Raw genomic sequence first — 24,148 nt, 5'->3', positions numbered from 1 at the left:
TATTTCTTTGGTGGTTAAGCCATCATAGGTGTTTAAAACAGGAAGAAATATACTCTGTTAATAAACAAAATGTTTGATAAATGGCATGGCTCTGCTATTTTTGGAGACATTTATGTTTACATTCGGTTGAAAACCATTATACTTCATAATAATTGCTTCAGAGTTAAATAATACCATTTAAACTACAAGCTAATTTCCTCTACTGCCATAGTCAGGCACAATTACTTCTCTTTAAGCTTTGTCTACACTTTCCTAAAAATACTCCATGACTTTCAATGTTTCTTTAAAGATACTTCATCTAGCCTGTTTGTATTCCATAGATCATCTGCATCTCTGTCCTCAGAGATGGACGATTCTGCAGCTTTGAACAAAATCTGAATATCTTAAGCGATTTTTAGTATGTCAGACAAAAACGCTGAACTTTTTTAAAGAAGAAAAGTAACCATGATGACAAGCAGTATGTAGCATCTTCTATTCTACCTGACAAAATCTAGGGACAAGTGATTGCTTATATTTAACATGACCTTTTAAGGAAATTTACTTCCATACTAAAATTAGTTTTACTTTCTTGATTGCACTTTGGTGGGGGGGAGGGGGGCAGGGCAGGATTTTCAGCCTCAATTTTGAAATACCTCCTTTTAAATGATTCTCAAAAAATTAATTTCCATTTTTTAAATTTAAAATATGCCATGAGGCATGTATAGGAAGAAACTGATTTTGAGAAAGAAAATATTCAGGATGTAGTAAAAAGTGGGGAATTTAGGGGATGAGCATATCTATTTAGGCTGCTTTTCACCATTTGCTACAAACCAGTTTGCAGAAGTTCGGAAGTTGGTTAGGAGGGAAGGAAGACTGAGCTCTGGAGAAGCAATCTGTAGTTAATCTCTGGGACATTCACCTTTCCTTGAGTACCAGGTTACCTTTCCAAGGGCATTATCATTAAGAGACCACAGGCTGGCGGCAGTGAGGTCTCTTCCAGCCCAAATGAGCAATGACTCCCCTCTCATCCATCAGGCTTGTCTTACACAGAAACTGTCGTCAGCTTATTTCTGCCCTTGTGCAATGCCGTACGATGTTTGAGTCTCACAAGTCTGCAGATGCCCATCTAAGTATCACTATCAGCACCGCATTATGGGAGGCAGTGAGATGCATTATGGGAACTGCACAGGTTCAGATTCTGGCTCCTCTACTTACTGTGAAGTAAATTCTGTCATTTATCCCACAGTGAGATACATACAGTACTTACATCAAACAATTTGTGAGAAACAAACAAAATAATTCCGCATGGAGCCTGGCTGTTAGCAAGCATTCAATAATGTTACTCAATACTGGTTATTATATGTACGTCTCTGATCAGTGTTTCCCAAAGTGGGTCCCAAGCCCAGTTTCCTAGGCAGTTTTTACATCATGATCTAGTATAAACACATACACTTACATAATAATAATACAAATAATAACCATGCTTATATAGTGCTTACTGTGAACTAGGCAAGGGGATTAGTGGTTCAGCGGTTCATGTGGGAGACTCATGTTCAATTCCCAGCCAAGGGGATCTCTCATGAGTGGACAGCACCCATCTGTCAGTGGAGGCTCCAGTGTCGCTATGCTGCTGAACAGGTTTCAGCAGAGCTTTCAGACAAAGATAGACTAGGAAGAAAGGCCTGAACAAGAAAGGCCACAACAAGAGGATTACAGGAGTCAAATCTTAACTTCTAGTTCTGTCAATGCCTCAAAACCCTATGGATCACAATGGTCCAACCTGCAACTAATCAAGGGGATGGTGCAGGACAGGGCAGTTCTCCTTTCTATTGTGCATGGGGTTTCCATGAGTTAGGGGCTGACACATAGCAGCTAATAACAACAACATGGACTGCACGATTTAGAATCAGAATCTGAACCAAAGGGTCCTGCTTCTCTAGTGATCTTAACCACCATCCTACACTGCCTCATGGCTATGTACTTATTATACATGGAGGAACCAAAAGTTTCATCAGACACTACTAACCTTCACTAAGAGGGATATAAAGTGATCATTTCTATTCCTTTACATATTCCATTTTCTTAAAAAAACGTTGATCTCAACCTGCTAAACTGATTTCATAACTGAGGACACCCAGTTTGAAAAAGACTATGATAAGCATTATGTAAAAAGAAAAAAATTTGGAAAACACTAATAATTAAAAAGTTAAATAAGAATATTTATCTCAACTTAGAAGCTTTGCCATGCTACTATTTATAATTAAAAAATAAATGCTTTTTTTTTTGCAAAAAAAAAAAAGATTATATGGAGCATTTTTTCAAGTATCCTCATCACCTTGTGGGATGGACACTCATTTGGGAAATGTTGTCCTAGGATGTTAACACCTAAAGAGCAGAGAGGTAATTTTGGAATTAATTTAATCTATACTTCTGTTAGTATGCACAAACACACATTCAGTGAATTTCTAAGTAACTGATTGAGGGATAGTCTCTCCCAGAGAGCGGAACCCCCAAGACCCTGAACTCCAGCCTGGGAGGGTTATCCTAGATAGCTAGGCTGGGGGAAATAGGGACCTCACTGAAAAACTATGAGACTATGTCTTATGAAACCATCTAAGTAAAAAATGTGGCCCTCTCAAAGGCTGAAATAATAACTATAATCAAAGCAAATTAGCTTAAAAATTTAAACAAGGTAGATGCTAAATCAAATCCCATTTTAATGGTCTTAGTAAAAAAAAAACAAAACTTTTTTTTCATTGCTGTTGACTCAATTTCAACTCATCGTGACCCCAAGTGTGTCAGAGTAAAACTCTGCTCCATAGGGTTTTCAATGGCTGATTTTTTGGAAGTAGATCACCAGGTCTTTCTTCCAAGGTGCCTCTGGGTGGATGTGAAGTGAATTTATTAATCCATAACGCTGAGAGGGAGGAACTGGGTTTGAAGCCCGAGGGAAAGAAACCAAGCAAGAAGGGTCTAATGAAGCAGAGGCTTCAGCCATTCCTTAGCTAGGGGGCACCCATTTGTCAGACTTTTCACAAGGTCTCTGTGATTGCAGGCAAGGGAGCATCACCACCTCCTTCTTACCTTCCTGACTCTCCTTTCCTTTGAAAAAATGCAGAAATCGACTCTAAGAATAAATGATTTTATAATGTGCAGAAGGGCAAACAATGTTCACATTCAAGAACACGGACACATGGGGCCAAGCATCTAAACAACTCTGAGTGATGCTTATTTTTGTGGCTGGCAGACATACAGAAATTAAAAAACAAACAAAAAACCCAACCCGTTGTCATCAAGTCAATTATTTTAAGCGTTGAACTTCAGCATAAAATACTTTCTTCAGAGTAAATCCAAGTACTTTTCCACAATCAGAGGATTACAGAAGTCAAATCTTAACGTCTAGTTCTATCAACGCCAATTTCCACTTTCTTCTAATAAAGAGATATTTGCCAACAAGTGTTATCTCTGCAGGAAGAAGGCAGAGAGAATTTGGAGCTGCACTATCCAATATGGAGTCCCTGGGTGGTGCAAAAGGTTAACTCTTTCGTTACCGTTTTTTAAAAAAATTTTGATAGTGTGTGTTTTCAGTATTGGAATACGTGCTTACTAACTGAATGTACTTAAATTTTTGGTTGGTAGTATGCATTTTGAGAAATACAGTCTGGCAATACAACCCGCCAATGCGACTAGTGGCACTGTGGTGCCACCAATCTGTGGCATGACAGTATGCCCATGGGAACTAGACGTATAATTTATAGCGGGTGCCTTTCCAAAACAAACCCATCAGGGCTCCCTAACTATCACACAGGAAAGCCATAATTACGCTTGCAAGCCTTATCTCATAGAAATAAAGGAAAAAAAGGCAGAAGTTTACAAAACTAACACAACTTGGAAGCATCACCTAATAGAATGCTCAACCTACACAACAATTATGCTGCAACTCCAGTATGATGAGCTTCATGCATTTCAAAAAAAAAACCGAAACCCATTGCCATCGACTCGATTCCGACTCATAGCAAGACCCTATAGAACAGATTAGAACTGCCCCATAGGGCTTCCAAGGAGCACCTGGTGGATGCGAACTGCCAGCCTTTGGTTAGCAGCCAAACTCTTAATCACTTTGCCACCAGGGCTCCAAAAGGGGACCCAGCTGACGCTAAATGCATTAGAACTGGAATAATGTCTTGCTAATGAGGTCCTGAGGGTTAAAAAAAGTGACTTGCAAACCATTTATGTCAATGGTAACGAAACTAATGTGTTCTGCTGCTAACCTGCTAACCAAAAGGTTGGAGGTTGGAGTCCTCCCAGGGTGCCTCAGAAGAAAGGCCTGGTGATCTACTTCCAAAAAATCAGCCATTGAAAACTGTGTGGAGCACAGTTCTACTCTGACACACGTAGGGTAGCCAATGGCAACTGGTATCCAGTGGTAGCCACTAGCCATATGTGGCTATTTAAAATTTAAATTAATTAAAATCAAATAAAATTTAAAATTCAGTTCCTCAGTTGTACTAGCCACATTTCAAGGGCTCAGTAGCCCCATGTGGCTAGTGCTACCATATTGGACAGCACAGATTGATTATATGGAATATTTCCATCACTGCAGAAAATTCTACTGGACCTTGCTAATCTAGAGAAAGGCCATTTACAGATGCTAAAAAGAAAGTTGTTCATTTTTCTCTTGGTAAAAGAATCATAAGCCCTACCTAGCTGAGCTGGTGTGACTCAGAGTACTTTGGGGTTTAATTTGAAGGCTACTGCCAAAGACTCCATTATTATCTCAAAATATTCAAACTGGCCTGTCTAAAATCTCTTTACATTAAGACTTTCCATTGTCAAAAGTTATCTTTCAAAATCCAAACAAGCAAGAAAATGAGATTTGGTGATAACGATAACTTGTTATTACAGCAATTTATGAGAAACCATCAGCTCCAGGAACAAAAGTTTATGTTATAATTAAAATAAATAGGAACACATTTCTGTTGTTACCATTAGGATAAAGAAAATACTTATTATCTAACTGGTCCCAGCTTTTACATCAACTCAGACCCGGATTCAGTTAACACTTTGTCTTTGTATCATGTTTTAGGAACTTTGGGACGTATCTCATTTGAGCCTCACAAGAACCTAATCAACACTGTCATGCTGATTCTGAGTGTTGTAGATTCTTCTTAGGAAGGGGAAGACTGAGAGGTAATACATCATCTTGTCAGTATCTGCCTTGCTTAACTGGTTACTGAAATGGTCCTAAGAGGTCAGACTACAGTGAAACCAAACAGCTAAGACTGCAGGGGCCAGCTAGCCTTTCCTCTTTCGTGACTCCAGGCTGCCCAGCTAATCCAGCCACTGTATTAAAGAGATGTGCTGGACTCACAGGGCAACAAAGCAGGTGTACACACATGAGTGTAAATCAATTTTTGTGGCCTAAAAACAAGACATAGTGCCTTCCCTCTTGACCATCACAAAGCAGGTAGAGTGAGTACTTCTTTAAAAAAAAAAAATTGCCAACAGACGAATGGATAAATACAATGTGGTGCATACATACAACGTAATGCTACTCAGCCAGTAGGAGAAATGAAGTCTTGATACATGCCACAGTATGGATGGAGCTTGAAGACATTATCCTGAGGGAAATAAGCCAATCATTAAAGGACAAATATTTTATAACCTCACTTACATAAAAAGACAAGAAAAGATAAATGTAAAGAGACCAAAGTTTATTAGTGGTTACCAGGGGCAGGAGGGAGGGTGGAAAGGGGGATTAATGGTGATGGAAAAATCGCACAGATTAAGGGTAGGGTTGCACAGCTGATTATTGTAATTGCTGTCAATAAGTTGTAACCTGTAAAAAGTTGAATTGGCAAAAGTTGTGTGATAGATATATTTACAACAACGACCAAAAAAAAAAAAAAAAAAGAGTAGGTGCGAAGCTGCTTAAGTATAACCAAACACCTCAGGGATTCGGTTCCTTGATTTGGAGGTTCAGGGTCATGGTTTCACAGGACATGCCAGTAAATTGGCTTAATTATTTGGTGCTTTATTCCAACTTTCAAGTATTTAGTGCTTCTGTTCTACCTCCTAGTTCCTTGAGTAGTGCCTGGGATCTTAAAAGCCTGCAAGCAGTCATCCAAGGCACAACAATTAGTCTCTATTCACCTGGAACAACAGAGGAAGAAGAAAGAGTCAGGAATAGGAGGATATGGAATGTGTGCCTAACTGCGTCCATGAACAACTGCCTCCTTTGCCATGAGACCAGAAGAACTGGATGGTACCCGGCTACCATTACGGAACATTTTGATCAAAGATTCCACAAAAGAATCCTGATCAAAAGGGGGAAAATGCAGAAGAGAATTCACATTCTCATGGACTCTAGACTTTCCAGAGCCACGGAGAATGGATGAACCCCTGAAACTATTGCCCTGTGATCATCTTCCACCTTGAACCAAAAATATCCCCTGAAGTCTTCTTAAAACCAAACAATAGTTTCTAACTAGTAAAAAAGGTCTGCCTTGAGCATGATGCTTTTTTAAGAACTATCTATATGGGATCAAACTGACAACAGCAACTTGAAAGACTGGATGGGAACCTTAGGGGCCAGTGAGTTTATGTTAATGAGGGAGGAACAACTCAGAAAAAAAGGGTGAGAATAACTTGAAGAATGTAATCAATGTCACTAAATGGTACGTGTAGAAACTGCTGAATTGGTGTATGTTATGGATTAAATTGTGTCCCCCAAAAGTGTGTGTCAACCTGGCTAGGCCATGATTCCCAGTATTGTGAGGTTGTCCACCATTCTGTGATCTAATGAGATTATCCTACGTGTTGTAAATCCTAACCTCTAGGATGTTAATGAGGCAGGATTAGAGGCAGTTATGTTAATGAGGCAGGACTCAATCTACAGGATTAAGTTATATTTTGAGTTAATCTCTTTTGAAATTTAAAAGAGAGAATTGAGCAGAGAGGAGGGAACTCCTACCACAAGAAAAAAGAGCCAGAGCAGAGCACGTCCTTTGGACCCGGGGTCCCTGAGCTGAGAAACTCCCAGACCCAGGGGAAGACTGATGACAAGGACCTTCCCCCAGAGCTGACAGAGACAGAAAGCGTTCCCCTGGAGCTGGAGCCCTGAATTCAGACTTCTAGCCTCCTAAACTCTACGAAAATAAACTGTTTGTTAAAGGCATCCACTTGTGGTATTTCTGTTACAGCAGCACTAGATAAATAAGACAGTGTATGTTTTGCTGTGTATATTCTCAACAACAACAAAGTAAATAAAATTTAAAGGAAAAAAAATGCAACATCTCTGCAAGCATGATTGTGGTAGTTCTATAACAAAGCCCAAGTATAATGCATTATTATGTTCATGCAGAAAAAATTATTCCACAGAGCAAAATATCTCCTTCCAAAAAGCAACTTGCGAAAGGCAGTAGATAAAAAAAAAAAAAGTGAAATAAACAATTGCTATAAAGACATTCTAATGTGGCTTTAAGTAATCCAAACAGATTGTCTTCAGCTAATGGCAAGATTATTATAATAAACATGCATTTTTCAAATACTTTAACATGTTTGCTTAATGTCATTAACATCTATCAACTAGTCATTATTGTTAGCAAAACTTCTTTACCCTTTTATTCACCTTGTCTAGTTTTTGAGCTTCCAACTTGGGAAGCTTGTAAAACATTTATTAAATAATTTATAAAGTACATGCCCTTAAAATTCCTACACTTATGCCTTGAAGATTAAGCTCAAATTTTTAGCTTATTAAGAGATGGCAGCTATAGTTTATCTTGGAAACATTATGTCTCCAGGACACATAAAAGAAAAAGTTTAATGCATGAAAACTGAGACTACGTTGTTCTTTGATCTGCAAATATTACATATATGAACCTAATCATTTCTCCTTGAAATAGAAAACTTTAAGTAGGTCAATTTATTAACTGCTACCATCGAGGATATACATTCGCATTCGCCTATCCTTTCGAAGAACTACAGCCTAGAATGGAGATACACCCCCGCATTATTAAAATATGCCCTTGATTCAAGCAGAGAAATAAACAGAAACTAATATTACCCTTTAGGCTTTTGTTACTGTAATGATCCAAGAACTGTTTTAAAAAATATATAAGTTGTTAACATACTTGGTTTCCTAACAGATCATGCAGGTAAGACATCAGAATGGGTCCCCCTCAGAGTCTGAGAGGGTCTTCTATTCCAACTGGGCTATGTTCTCACATTTGTAGTCACAATCCAGGCTCAGCCATGAAACGAGGTCTGGCCGGAATAAACCTCATACACACACCCACCCACCCACCCACCAGTGAAGTATTGGGATGTAATAAAGTACTGTGAGGCTAAGGGTGGAGGGAAGAGAGGGATGAGTAGAGAGGAAAGGAAAATTAATTTAAAAATGGGAAAACTCTCTCATTCTCTATTAGATTCGTTTAAGGAGGGGAAAACTACCGAACAAGGGCCCTGTCCATAACCCAAGGCTAATCACTTTTTTGTTGCACCAGATGATCAAACAGCCTCGGTCACCCATCCTCCTCCGGCTCACCGAGAAATCGAAAAATCACATTTTCTTCCCAAGTGTGCACCGAGGAAAGGAAAGCACGACGGAGCATTTAGAGTGGAGGGCGGTGTACACGGCAAGGCAAGTTAGCGTCTCCTGCCCGGATCCCTGCCTCCCGAGCCAACCTGACGTGGCTAACGGTAAAGTGAACCAGAGAGACCGAGGGGCCAAACTTGGGGGTCGCTTCCGACTATAGTCCATCCGGTAACAAAGGCCTGGGTATCCGGATGGGGCGGCGGGGGGATACCTGTCAAAGGACGGGGCAGCGGCCGCAGCCGGCGGACAGTGCAGAGGCTCGGCGGACGGCACTGCGGCGGCGGCGGGGACAGAGGCGCGGGGAAAGCCAGCACGGCTCCAAGACGCCGCCGGGCACCGCGCCTCGCACAGGGCGTGCGCCCGCAGGGGGCTCGGGAGGGCGGCACCGCCCCGGGACTTTCTGAGGCGGGGGCTGGAGCCGCGCGGCGCCCCGTGGCCAGGCAGACCCCCGCCGTCCCGGCCCCGCTGCAGCGCCCGCCGCGCCCGGTCTCCGCCTCCAGGCCCAGCCAGGGGAAAGGAGGGAGCGTTGCTGGCGCCGCGCCTACCTGCTCCGGTGCGGTGAGGCCGTGACCTGCGAAGCGGCGGTGGCGGCGGCAGTCTCGGCGGGGAGGGCGCTTCCTTCAGGAAGGGGTGGGATCTGCCCGCCCTCTCGGCCCCCTCCTGCTGTGCCGCGGCCCGTCCCCGACTTATTCTGGGGTCCCCGCTGCAAGGCCTCCCAGGGAGAGCCCAACTCCCCGCGTCCTGGGCTTCTGTCACTGCCCCCGGGCTCCCTACTAGTTACCCCGGCTAGGGTCGGGTGTGGACAGTCGAACCGCTTGCTTCCAAAGCCTTTGTGGACGCGTTTGCCTGGCGCTCCTCACCCAACAAAAGGAAGGACAGAATATGGGATCCTCCGCCTGGTGGTTATTTATTCCTGACCCGTTGTAACCTTCTGGCTGGCTCCCTTCTGTCCACACCTAAAGTTTTTGCACATAGCAGCTAAAATTCATTTTGCATGCCCACTGGCTGAATGTACCTCTCCACCACTCAGCGCTCTCCGAGGTTTTCTTTCATGGTGTTGAACAAACACAGGGCCAACTTCTGACCCGGCGATGAATAGCGGACTCCAAGTCCACCCTCCCAGCGCAAGCTTGCTCTCTACCTCCCAATGTCTTATCTGAGCCCGTTATAAAACTGTATTCATTAACATTTTAATAGCTTCTCTCTACCTCAAACCCCAAACTACCAGTGGCACCATGTCAATGACCTGTAGCAGCAGCTGTGGATAAATGCCATTTTTATCACACGCTCATCATTAACTTCTGTTCCAAACGTAACCTTACTGGGTTCCCTCAGCGGATCCTCTTTTACTCAACCTGTCTTAATCAGGCTGACCGCCATTCTTTTTTTTAGTTTTCATACCAAACCTGTCTCGTTCTTTAAACTGTTGCCTCTCAAAGCACACGTTTCTGATAACCGTCTCCAATTTAACCTATTCAAATTCTCAGCTCAATATTAGCTTCCAGAACACCACCCTACCCGAACACACAACTCCTATGATTATTGCTTTCACCTGTGTATGCGTATATTGCTTTCTCCCTCATGTCTTCTCCTGGCTACCAGACTATGCTTCTTGAGGCCAGGAACTTGGCCTACTCTTGTTTTCTCTACCTTAATGAATAGGACGGTTATCAATCCAGTTAAAAAAGCAAATTCTAGTCTGGAATCTCCTGAAATCACATGCCAAATTTTGTGGAGGTTAGCCTATGTGTATTTTTCTGCGGAGATTAACTATCACTTTTAGCAGATTCTCAAAGTGGTCTATGACTTCCCTAAAGTTAAGAATTGCCCATCTATGGACCCCAGCTCTGATGTAAACGCCATTCTCTCTCCTCCCTGCCATCCATTTCTCTCTGAGATGACTAAAAAAGACCTCTAGCTAGACCTCTTTTCAATCCATTTTTTTTTTTTTCAAATTTCTAGATCCATCCAAAGAATTAATGGTCTCTCTCAACTCTGTCTGGACATCATAATCACCAGTGGGAGCTTAAAAAAATACAAATGCCTGGTCCCACCTCAGATGCCCTGAATTAGAACTTCTGGTGGGGAAGGCAAGAGGGTGAAGGGCGGAGCCAGGACAGGGTATTTTCACATATACACATCATTCTGACATGCCTGTGACTGAGTCACTGCCTTTCTTGGAAATAGGATACCGTAAATGTTCTTACTTTTCCTTTTCTCTATGGAAGGGTTGCAGCATGTTTAATTTATTGAAATATTTTCGTTTTCACTTAGAATCAGGCCTGTTTTTGCTTAAGAGATCAACTTGAGTTCTGTGAGGTTAGCAGGCTCAGTGCCACTTTCAGCAGCACTAAATCACTGCCACCTCATCTCCAAAATGTCCATCCAAATAAGCACAAAGGGTGAAATAAATTACATTCTTGACAGTGATATTGACAGCTGAAATATTATGTTAAAATGCTGGCTGTGAAGGAGAGTTGGTTGCTATAAACAGATTCCCTTAATGCCATGAGCATTTAAGACAACTGAACACCAACAAAACATAAGATTACCTGTGCTTTTATCTTATCTCTTTGTATCCCATCATTAAACTTTGTTCCCCGTGTATTCAATATGACCTTGTTGTTGTTGGGTGCCATCAAACCGGCTCCGACTCATAGAGACCCTATGTACAACAGAACAAAGCACTGCCTGGTCCTGCGCTGTCCTCACAATCGTTGCTATGTGCAGCCACTGTGTCAATCCATCTCCTTGAGAGTCTTCCTCTTTTTTGCTGACCCTCTACCAATATGACTGTCTTAGTTATCTAGTGCTGCTATAACAGAAATACCACAAGTGGATGGCTTTAACAAACAGCAGTTTATTCTCTCATAGTTTAGGAGGCTAGAAGTTCAAATTCAGGGTGCCAGCTCCAGGGGAAGGCTTTCTGTCTCTGTCAGCTCCCGGGGAAGGTCCTTGTCATCATCAGTCTTCCCCTGGTCTCGGAGCTTCTCTGCGAAGGAACGCCAGGTTCAAAGGACTCACTGTGCTCCCAGCACTGCTTTCTTGGTGGTACGAGGTCCCCCTGTCTCTCTGCTTGCTTCTCTTTTCATATCTCAAAATAGAGTGACTTAAAACACAACCTAATCTTGTAGACCGAGTCCTGCCTCATTAACATAACTGCCTCTAATGCTGTCTCATTAACATCACGGAGGCAGGATTTACAACACATAGGAAAATCACATTAGATGACAAAACGGTGGACAGTCACACAATACTGGGAATAATGGCCAAGCCAAGTTGACATACATTTTTGAGGGACATAATTCAATCCATAAAAATGACCTTAGATATTTTAAATCATATGTGAGCATAAGATCAACATATGATCCCAGAGTTGGTTGTCTTTTTAAAAAAATGTATATAAAGATTCATCCTGTATCCATAAATGATCTGTTGACAGCGTTCCAAACTACTTCAGACCGTGAGGAAAGGGCCAAGCACAGAGTTAAGAGACTGAATAAGGCCCACAGCCTTCAGGCACCGTTACCAACCCCCAACTTGTAAGCAGAGTAGCACAAGCTACCTGCCCTTCTAACTGGTTTCTTCAGATGTTTTTTAGGCAATCAGCCAACTTCCTGCCCAAGATAAGAAAAACGAGGCTGGGGTTGAAGACCACAGAGCCAGTTAAGACCAAATCTGGCCCACCTGACATGTGCAGAACCATCAACCCCATCTTCTGGGTGACCCTGGAACTTTTCTCATGCCAGACAGAACCAAACTTCAGCAGCCCAAGATTGGATGAAGACTTTCAGAAACGAAGGGTCTGAGCCTAAGATCCAGTTTGAGAGACACCCTCCTTTTGGACTGAGCAAGCACAAACAATGGAATCACCCTGGAAACAGCTTTTCAGGCCAGACCAATAAACGACCTTGCTCCTTCCCACCAGGTCCCTTCCTCAGTTCTTGCCCCTAATAAAAGCTGTTTCAGCCATTGTTCAGGGAGTCATCTTGGCGACGCAAGTCCTGGTGTGCTCCTTTGCTTGGCCAACCAAATAAAGCTGCTTCTTTTACTTTCACCGGTTTCTTGTCTGTATAGCTTCACTGAGTGAGACCTGAGACCCCTGGTAACATGAGCATGGAAGAAATAGGGCTTCAGGTCTGGAGAGAGACGCCAGCCACAAACTTTGTGGGGTAGGATGGGAATCCATACTCGGACTTCATCCTTCCACAGGACCACAGTGAGGCATCGTGATTTCAACACTGTGTTGCTATGCCACACCTGCTTACCTAACTCTGGTGAACAGCACAGGGATCCAACCATCTGAGCAGGGGTGACAGTTTTTCTGATGTAGGTGAATTGGTTATCTAACTGAAACCCACAGAACACTTAGAATTGCAAGGAAATTCTGTATTCCTGCTCATTTCCTTTCTCTTGGGCAGCCAATTTGTTGTTGCTAAAGATTCAAATCACTTTCATTATTCCATTGGAAGAGCAGACTTGAGAATCACAACTCATAAATAACATTCCCAGGCATTTCACAAGTGCTGCTGGTCAAATTGCAATAAATTCTACTATAACAAAAATCTCTGTATAACAAAGTTGTTGCCAGCCCTTATCCAACAATTGGTAACTCAAGTAATCTTTGATAAACAATAAAACCATACAAAGATCATTGAAATGGCATTTGATCTTTACCAAAATCTACCTATTAGAGAAAACCTTGTAGGGGCAATTGGAAAGAGAACAAGAATACATTTGTTAACATGATGTTGTTGTTGTTGTTAGATGTCGTCGAGTCAGTTCCAACTCATGGCAACCCTATGTACAACGGAACGAAACACTGTCTGGTTCTGCACCATCCTCACAATTGTTGCTATGCTTGAGCCCATTGTTGTAGCCACTGTGTCAATCTATCTCATTGAGGGTCTTCCTCTTTTTCACTGACCCTGTACTTTACCAAGCATGATGTCCTTCTCCAGGGACTGATCCCTCCTAACAACATGTCCAAAGTATGTGAGAAGCAGTCTTGCCATCCTTGCTTCTAAGGAGCATTCTGGTTGTACTTCTTCCGAGACAGATTTGTTCGTTCTTTTGGCAGTCCATGGTACATTCAATATTCTTGGCCAACACAATTCAAAGGCATCAATTCTTCTTCGGTCTTCCTTATTCATTGTCCAGCTTTCACATGCATGTGAGGCAATTGAAAACACCATGGCTTGGGTCAGGCACACCTTAGTCCTCAAGGTGATGTCTTTGCTTTTTAACACTTTAAAGAGCTCTCTTGCAGCCGATTTGCCCAATGCAATGCATCTTTTGATTTCTTGACTGCTGCTTCTATGGGTGTTGATTGTGGATCCAAGTTAAATGAAATCCTTGACAACCTCAATCTTTTCTCCGTTTATCATGACGTTGCTTATAGGTCCAGTTTGGAGGATTTGTTTTCTTTATGTTGAGGTGTAATCCATACTGAAGGCTGTGGTCTTTGATACTCATCAGTAAGTGTTTCAAGTCCTCTTCACTTTCAGCAAGTAAGGTTGTGTCATCTGCATAATGCAGGCTGTTAATGAGTCTTCCTCCAATTCTGATGCCACGTTCTTCTTCATATAGTCCAGCTTCTCAGATTATTTGCTCAGCATACAGATATAGTAAGTATGGTGAAATGATACAACACTGACACACACCTTTACTCATTTTAAACCATGCAGTATCCCCTTGTTCTATTCGAATGACTGCCTCTTGGTCTGTGTACAGGTTCCTTATAAGCACGATTAAGTGTTCCGGAATTCCCATTCTCCGCAACGTTATCCGTAATTTGTTATGATCCACACAGTTGAATGCCTCACCATAGTCAATAAAACACAGGTAAACATCTTTCTGGTATTCTCTGCTTTCAGCCAGATTCCATCTCAGATCAACAATGATATCTATGGTTCCATGTCCTCTTCTAAATCCGGCTTGAATTTCTGGAAGTTTCTTGTTGATATACAGCTGCAGCTGCTTTTGAATGATCATCACTAAAATTTTACTCGTATGTGATATTAATGATATTGTTCAATAATTTCTGCATTCAGTTGGATCACCTTTCTTGGGAATAGGCATAAATATGGATCTTTTCCAGTTGGTTGGCCAGGTAGCTGTCTTCCACATTTCTTGGCATAGACAAGTGAGCACTTCCAGTGCTGCATCCATTTGTTGAAACATCTCAATTGGTATGTTAAATGGAACCTATTATTTTACTTCCATCTTGATAGAGGCCCCCAGATATTAGTCGTTAGTTAATCTCACATTCCAAACAAGGTGCAGGACCACCATGCAGGACTTGCAAAGGGGATGGTAAAAGAATACATTGTGACCCTTAGCTTCTCACTTGCCTCAAAGGCATAAAAGGGTTTAAGTTGAGGAGGACAACGTTGCTGTGGATTAGAGAAGGGTCTCTGTAGGAGTTGCAGGTGTTCTAAGAGACTTCACCTCTGCATCCAGAGATGGGAGGATGTGGGGGTCTTTTCTATCACCTTAACTCTGGTGAGAAGGGCTTCAGGTAGGCCTCTCAGAAAGCTTGTTATATGTCCCCTGCAGTTTGAGGGAACACTGTGGATTGATATCTGACTCATGCCCGAGAAGTGTGAAGGGCCAGAGTTGACAAAAGTGGCCTGAACACTAGGGGCTGTGGTTGAGGAAGTAATTTACTCCAATGGAAGACAAGTATGAGGTACATGTTCCCTGTGGATCAGGAGACAGAAAGAGATAGTGTGGGACTAACTTTGATCCTACCCAAGAGGGCTGCTTAGAAAGGCAAAAAGACCTCTGCAGAGAGAGGCCAGAGATTCGCCTCCAGATATCCAGGGACTAGAGGCAAAATTAACTCCCTTTTGCCAAGGGAATGAGCAGTGAGAAATCCCCCAGCAAGGTGGTTGTGGTGAGGGAGTTTCTAGCAAACCCATAAAAGTGCCCATGAGAGAAAGTATCAGCTGGAAACATCTACCCTGGCCAGAGGAACCTATGCCAACTAGAGCCATATAAGGCCTTTCTGACTCCTTCATGTTCTCTCTTTCGCTAAGTCAACCCTGGGGGCAGCCTAGTGAGTGTAGAGGGAGGGGAGAAGTGTTAGGCTGGAAGAAATACAAAGGAAGCCTACCTCTCTGTCTCACTAGAGTTTGAAGTTCTCGTACACTGTATCAGACATATGAATTACTCATATAAGACTGTATTGTTGGCTAAAACTGACCAGAGGCCTTTTTATTATTGGAGCGTGACCTAAAAAGTAATGCAGCCTGCCCATTAATTCATCCAAGGGGCAGAGAAATAACTAGTCCCACAGAGCAGGTTTGAACAGGCAGTGATGGAAGAGGATACACCTGTTTTCTGATTACATCATGAGTCCCACTGAGTCAATATATCAACTATACATTCATGTATAATACATTCCATATCATACCTTAAAATGTCTGAGGAGGTCTCATTCTGGTGTCTTATCAAAATTACACATAAGTTATATGTGTTCATAAATCCCCTGTCTGTGTTGTATAAATTATCACTTAAGCTTTCCAACAAGAAAGTTAAAAGTAACAAAACTGGACTAAAAGAACAAGGAATCTAAATGTTGGTCTAACCTTCCATTAAATAGCTAGGCTTCGGTTTCTTTGTTGTTGGTCATTGAGTCTATTCCGACTCATGGCAACCCCATGCGTGCAGAGTAGAACTTCTCCACATGGTTTCCAAGGCTGCGACCTTTCAGAAGCAGATTGCTGGGCCTGTCTTTCGAGGCATTTCTGGGTTAGTTCAAACTGCCAACCTTTTGGCTTGTAGTCGAGCGCTTAACCTTTTGCACCACCCAGGGACGACTCCTCATCTCTAAAGTGCCCGAATTAAATGATCACTAAGGTCTCTTACCTCACTTTCAGTTAGAAAATTCTGTTTTGAAAAGGCTACAGCCACAAACAACATGCCATAAATCAAGGACCAGTTTTTTAGGCTGCTATACCGAGCAAGCATATCTGGAGCTACAGAACTGCAGCGGTTCGGAGTGATAAAAAAGAAATATTTCCAAAATGTGGTACTGACAAGTACAGTGGTGCCTGCCCTTGGAGGGTGACATGTGGCTGAGGTTGATATGATTACCTCGGTGACGGTTTCCATATTCATGCACTTGGCAGTTGTGGTCTGGGAATCCCCAAGCACTCTCATGTATTCTCTTGAGCACTAGGTATTATCACTCTACTCTCGCTCTTCTCCAGCGGGAGAGCAGAGTTGCAAAGAGCTCTGTGACTGGTGCTCAGAAGGAGAACCTCAAATCAAAACCAGATTTCATATTCTGAGATTCTCTGTAACTCTGTTTTCCCCATTGGACAAAGAGATCACTGTTTGCTGCAAGAGAAAAAGCCAAAAGAGTGAGAACAATTTTGAGTTCAGTCAATCTTGTCTTTGGACCTTTTACCAGCCTGCATTAAGTTTGTGAACAGTATCCATGATTTATTTATTTGATTTAAAAAATGCCTTCTAAATCAGAGAGCTAAAGATGAATCATTTTTTATTATCTTTATTGTTACAAATGACTGTTTTTGAGGAATTTGTTGCTGTTAATTGCCATCCAGTCAATTCTGACTCATGGTGACCCTATGTGTGCAGAGCAGAACTGCTCCATAGGATTTTCAAGGCTGTCACCTTTTGGAAGCAGATCACCAGGCCTCTCTTCTGAGGTGCCTCTGGTGGATTTGAACTGCCAACCTTTTGGCTAGTAGTTAAGTGCTTAACTGTTTGTGCCACTCAGAAATGCTAGGTCTTTAATTCTTTCAATGATGTTTTGTTGTTTCTGAGTATAGGTTTTGCATTTCTTTTGTTAAATTTATTTCTAAGTGTTATACTCTTTTTTGTGCTATTGTAAGTAAATATTTTTCTTAATTTTATTTTTAACTTGTTCATTACTAGTGTATAAAATACAATTAATTTTTGTATATTGATCTTGTACCCTGCCATATTGTTGAATTTATTAGTGCTAATTTTTTTCATGGATTTCTTAAGATTTACTATACAAAAGATCATGTCTTCTGCAAATAGAAATAGTTTTACATCTTCCTTTCCAATCTGGATGCATTTCTTTCTTTTTCTTGCCTAATAGCCCTTGCTAGAACCTCCAGCACAATGTTGAATAGAAGTGACAAGAGCAGAGTCCTTATCCTGCTCCTGATCTTAGAGGAGGAGGCATTCAGTCTTTCACCATTGGGTATGATTTTAACAGTGGGTTTTTCATAGATAGCTTTTATCAGGTTGAGGAAATTCCTTTCTGTTCTTAGTTTGTTGAGTACTTTTATTATGAAAGGATGTTGGAGTTTGTGAAATCTTCCTTCTGTGTCTATTGAAGTGACCATATCATTTTTTGTTCTTTATTCTATCAATATGATGTATTACACTGATTGATTTTCAGATATTAAACCAGCCTGCATTCCTGGGATAAATCCCACTTGGCCATGATGCATAATCCTTTTAATACGTTCCTGCATTCAGTTTGCTAGTATCTTGTTAAGGAGTTTTGTATCTATGTTCACAAGAGATATTGGCCTGTAGTTTTCATTTCTTGGGATGTCTTAGTCTACTTGGGTATCAAGGTAACACTGGCCTCATAAAATGAGCTGAGCTAACTCATTTTTTAAATAGCTTTATAATATTCCATAATTTGGATGTGCTAGAATTTATTTAATGATAGCCCTACTGATAAATATTTAGGTTGTTTCCTTTTTTTTTTTGCCACTATTAATGACTGGAGCCCGGGTGGTGCAGTGGTTAAGCGTTTGGCTGCTAATCAAAAGGACAGCAGTTTGAATCCACCAGCTGCTCCTTAGAAACCCTATGAGGCACTTCTACTCCGTCCTATAGGGTGGCTATGGGTTGGAATCAACTCGATGGCAACAGGTTTGGTTTGGTTTTTTTGGGTTAATGAGTTGGAAATATACACTTACGTACTTGAGCTTTTATTGCTCAAAGAAATTCCCAAATGTGTGAGATTTCTGGTTTGAAAGGTATGTATTTTTGTTTTCGTAGATATTTCCAGATATCTTTCCAAAAAGATTATAACAATTTGTACCCCTGCCAGCAATGTATAAGAATATCGGTCTCTCTATAGCCCACCAAGACTGGATATTATCATCATGTTAGAGGATAATTTGGAAGCTATCTGTTAACCTTGTGTTGGAAGAACCCTTCCAAGTAAGACTGGAATCCCATGAATAAGACACAGTGCTGCCTTAAAGGAACTATCAGTGGGGGAGTTGGACTCATAATAGGTAATTTCAATGTGATGTGACAAATGTTCTAATAGAGACATGTACAGTGCTTTGTATACAGTAAATGATGAAAAAGTATTTATTAAACAAAATGAAATTTAAGACAATGTAAACACAAGCATGGATTCTAGATCCTTAAAGTTTATATACAAAGATAAACTACTACGAGGAAAAAATTAAGTAAACATACCAAAGGAATAAGACTTCTTAACAGATTATGGCAATTCATAGCTTTTAACGCCAGTTGTTCTTCCTCCCCCCCTCCCCCCCCCCGCCAACACACACATTCTCTAGGACAGTGGCAGGCTCCAGGACACTGAAGATTGAAGTGGAATGAGTAGAAGTCAATTGGTGCTAAAAAGAAAATGAGCCTCAGACACACACTATCAGAGTAAATGACTCAGCTTTGTTCGCCTTAGTAGCCCCAGTTATTGACACACTTGGTAGACACTCAATTAATGCTTGTCGTTGTTGTTAGGTGCCTTCGAGTCGATTCTGACTCATAGTGGCCCCATATGACAGAGTACAACTGCCCCATAGGGTTTTCTAGGCTGTAGTTGAGGCCAACAGCCTTTGGGCACCATTACCAACACCCAACTTCCTTGTAAGTAGAATAGCATGAGCCACCTCCCCTTCTAGCCATCGGCCAACTTTCTGCCCAAAGTAAAGAAAAACAAGAGGCTGGATTCGCAGACCACAGAACCAGTTAGACCAGATCCAGCCTGCCTGACAGGCACAGAACCATCAACCTATCCTCTGGGTGATCCCGGAATTTATCTCCCACCAGTCGGAACCAAACTTTAGTGGCCCAAGATTGGGGGAAGACTTTCAGAAGTGAAGAATCCGAGTTTAAGATCCGGTTTAAGAGACCCCCACCCCCACCCGTTTGGACTGAGCAAGCACAGACGACGGAATCACCCAGGAAACGCCTTTTCCGGCCAGACCAATTAACGACCTTACTCTTTCTCACCAGGTCCCTTCCTCGGTTCTTGCCCCTAATAAAAGCTGTTTGAGCCATTGTTCAGGGAACCAGCTTGGTGACACAAGTCCCAGCGTGCTCCTTTGCTTGGCCAACCAAATAAAGCTACTGCTTTCCCTTTAATCCGTTTAGCGTCTATATGGCTGCGCCACACGAGACTTGAGACCCCGGGTAACATAGTCTTTATAGGAGCGGATCACCAGATCTTTCTCCTGGAGCCTCTGGAGGGGTTTGAACCGCCAACTTTCCAGTTAGCAGGCGAGCACTTAACTGTTGCACCACTAGGGTGCCTTCCAATTAATGCTTATGGTAGTTCTATTCTGTCCTACAGGGTGACTATGAGCCAGAATCGACTCCACGGCAATGGGTTTAGCTTTTGGTTTGCGATGCAAAAGCACTCCCATCCTCCCACCTCAAAAAGCTGGGGCTGCCTCCTGCCTAACAAAGCCCTACCTTGTCTCTCCCACATGTAAGCCAGGCTATTTGTTTCCTTTTCCAACATTTCTTCTTCTTCTTCTTTTCTCTTTAAAGGCTGTCTCCACGGTCACTTGGACCACGGTGACCTATGGAAGAAGGTAATGGTGAGCATGGTGGGTCAGCCCAAGGTGTGATCCACCCTGGATTCCAAACTCATCTGGGGCCCATTTTTTAGGACGAAGTTAGTGATAAACCCCGGCTGTTCATTTCTGAAGAATGGATCCTAGAGAACCAGGCCCTACTGTCTCAGACCACAGCCACCGCTGCCCAAGTCTGTCAGATTTTTATATGCAGCTCAGGATTGCATATACACAATTATCTCCCTCACCTTTTGCCCCTTCAAATGCACAATCATCAGGCAGTCTCAGCCTCTGGCCTCTATGGGTCCTCTCTGCACAATGCCAGCCCTCAAATCTCCCCTCCTGCACCCTCTTTCAAACCTGTAGAGACTGGGCATTAAAGAAACAGGCTGACTTGATTCCTTCCCTAAGGGGTTCTGGCTGGACCTCTAGTTGGCTGCCCTTTGTTAGGTGTAGTTCTTGTCACTATAGATACAGTATTTGAAAGTAACAGAACAGCTCTTGTTTTAAAGTAGTCTATGACACTTTTGAGGAGCCCTGGTGGTGCAACGGTTAGGCTCTCGGCTGCTAACTGAAAGGTTGGCAGTACGAACTCACCCTGTGGCTCCGTGGGGGAAAGACCTGGTGATCCCTCCTGGAAGGATTACAGCCTAGGGAACCCCATGGGGCAGTTCTTCCCTGTCACATGGGGTCACTATGAGTCTAAATCAACTCGACGACACACAACAACAACACTTTCAGAGTCCCTGGGTGGCGCAAAGGGTTAAGTGCTCGACTATTAACCGAAAGGTTGGCAGTTCAAACCCTTCCAGAGGCACCTCAGAAGAAAGGCCTGGAGATCTACTTCCGAAAGGTCACAGCCTTGAAAAGTCTATAGAGCATAGTTCTGCTCTGAGCCACACGGCATCATCATGAATGGAATCGATGCTACTGGTAACATCACTTTTCACTGGTTCAATCTGCTCTCCCCCTAATGGCGACTTAATGAGACCTGAAAGACCTAAACTTAAATTCAGGACTCCACAAATACAACTTTGCAAGGAGCCATTTTGCATTATAAATAAGCAGGACTGGCCCCTAAGTAGGAGCCCTGGTGGCACAGGGGTTAAGAGCTCAGGCTGCTAACCAAAAGGTCAGCAGTTCGAATGCACCAGCATCTCCTTGGAAACCCTGTGGAGCAGTTCTACTCTGTCCTATAGGATCGCTAGGAGTCGAAATCGACTCAAAGGCAACATCAAGTCATGCCAGTTCAGTTAAACTCCACATGGCAAGCTCCTGTCACAGAACCAAGTTAGTCAAAGAGAGTTCTTGCGCGTTACCCAAGGCTAGCCAAGTTCTCTGGGCCTCAGCTGTAAAATTAAAGTTATGAAACTTAGGTGATCTTCTAGCTTTCACGGTCTATGATTCTAGATTTGGGATCACCCATGCAGTATGACGCTGAGGCAAATCACTGCGGGATCCCTGTCCTTCCTCATTAACAGGTTTAACCAGATGAACCTGATTAGAAATAACATCAAGGGCAGCCTTGGTTGATTAATTAGAGCTTCTAACGCTAAGAAAGAAGGGAAGATCTTTGTTGGCAGCGGGGTGAGGCTGTTTGTTTTGTGAACACCTCGGGTCTTTTTTAGCTGCAGTTGGTGGGGCTACTCTGTGGTCTTCATTGCCATCCTGTAGAGCTCCTTATGGGAGTGAAGGGACACTCCTGCCCTCTCCCCATCCCCAAAGTTTACAGACTGGAGTGACGGAACCAACTTCTTAAGAACAGCTCTACCCATATTCCTATTCTACATTTGTGCAAGTGTCTAAACAATGTTTGAAAATATTAATTAATGCAACCTCCCCCATCTTATGGAATTCTTTCCCGTATACCTTTGCAGCCCTGCCCCTGCCCCAGACAGATAGACAAAAGTCGTTCACTTCAGAAACAGAAAACCAAGACTGCAGATACTCAGTTATTGAGTCTACTTGTAAAACACAACAATTTGGGTGAATATTTGTAGAACAAGTTTTCTCTCACAGCTATGGGGCTGAAAATGTGGAGGAGCAGGACAAGGATAAGAGGAAAGAGAGTTTTAAGTCTGATAAATGTCAAGCTTCTTCCAAAGGAAGCCTCATTTCTCACCAGTGCTGTTGGGCCTTCGACTCAGTGCCCGGTTGTCTTCCTGCAGGTTTTCCAGTTGACAGTGCTCCATCACACCTGTCCATCATTCAGTCAGTGACACCTGACTGTCACAGAGATGGCTGAGTCCTTCCTCTGACCTCCTCATGTGGAAAACTCCCTGTACAACAGGACTCCTGTTGACCACCCAGAAGGACTAACTAGAGGTGAAGGAAGGTGGGTCTCTAGATACCTCAAGGAGTGGTGGTGGAATGAAGGGGCAGTCCATGTCCCTGATAAAGGTGAGAAGAGTTGGAGCAGTTTTGAAATCCCCCACTGAGCCAGAGTAAAGGTGGACCACATGGTCCTTATCAAGTCACGTCAAGTCAATTCCGACTCATGGCGATCCCATGTGTGCAGAGTAGAACTGCTCCATAGGGTTTTCAAGGCTGTGACTTTTCAGAAGCAGGTTGCCAGGCCTATCTTCCAAGGCACCTCTGAGTGGGTTCTAACCTCCAATCTTTTGGCTAGTAGTCAAGCAATTAACCATTTGCACCCCAGGGAACTTTCCTTATTAAATATACCAATACAAAATCGTCCCCCAGATTCCTTCCATCTTTGCAACCATCCCTGTTCAATCTACCATAATTTACAACTGGTTTCCCTGCACCTACTCTTGGCTCCTTTCAATCCATTCTCTACACAGTAGCCTACACAGTAGCCAGAGTGATTAAAACAAAAACATTATACTGATGATTCATCTTTTCAGTGGCTTCTCATTGCACTTAGAAAAAAGTCCACACACCTTCCCACTTTCTGCAAATCACTGTGTGATCTGGGGCCTGGCCACCTCTTCAGCCTCACCCAGGTCCCATCCCCCTCACTCACCACACTCCAGCAATACTGGCTTTCTGGACTAGTGTAGAACATGTCAAACTCTTTGTTCCCCCAGGTCATTTGCACTAACTGCTCTCACTGCTGGAAGGTTCTTCCTCTGGATGTCCATATGGCTGGCTCTTTCTCATCAGTCAGAACTCAGCTTAATTGTTCCCTGCCTCCCCTATCTAAATACAGTTGTTCCCTCTATTATCTACCTCATCATCCTGTTTATTTCCTTCACAGCGCTTGTCAAAATCTGCAATTATCTTGTCTATGTATTTGTTGGCTTATTTATTGTCAGCTTCCATCAAATACAAGCTCAGCAAAGACAGGAGTCATTTCACCTTGTTCAGAGTTTTATCCAAGTGTCTAGCCCAATGCCTGGCAAGTATTAAATGCTCAGTAAATATCTGTTGATTAAACAATGACAAATTAATAAAAGACATGTCAGGATAACACATTTACGTGTTATCACACACATATACAGCCATGTTTCTCATATAGTGCTTACTATGTGCCAGGAACTGTTCTAAGCACTTTATATGGGTTACCTCATTTAGTACTCACATAGCCCTATGAAGTAGGTATTATTATTATTATTATGCACAGTTTACAGTGAAGGAAACAGAGACACAGAGTGTTTAATTAACTCACCTAAGGTCAAGTGATGGGGCTGAGATTGAACCCCAGCCATCTCTCTCCAGGGTCTGTGCTCTTAACCATTATGCTAGCAACACTCTTGCTTTAGTTATCTAGTGCTGCTATAACAGAAATATCACCAAGTGGATGGCTTTAACA

At 42.6% G+C, this 24,148-nt stretch overlaps 1 protein-coding gene across 1 annotated transcript in view; it reads right to left on the bottom strand.

The window, feature by feature from the left end:
- TMEM150C (transmembrane protein 150C) overlaps positions 1 to 8,856 on the bottom strand; it is a 114,257-nt gene extending 105,401 nt beyond the window's left edge. Inside the window, exon 1 of the mRNA XM_004383147.2 lies at positions 8,790 to 8,856. The gene's annotated coding sequence lies outside the window, so the exon portion shown is untranslated. The remainder of the gene's footprint in view (positions 1 to 8,789) is intronic.
- Positions 8,857 to 24,148: the final 15,292 nt, after the last annotated feature.

Source organism: Trichechus manatus, unplaced genomic scaffold, assembly GCF_000243295.1.
Source record: "Trichechus manatus latirostris isolate Lorelei unplaced genomic scaffold, TriManLat1.0 scaffold00105, whole genome shotgun sequence".
Taxonomy (NCBI): domain Eukaryota; kingdom Metazoa; phylum Chordata; class Mammalia; order Sirenia; family Trichechidae; genus Trichechus; species Trichechus manatus.
Note: the sequence above shows the minus strand (reverse complement) of the source record. Positions and strands in the feature narration are given on the sequence as shown.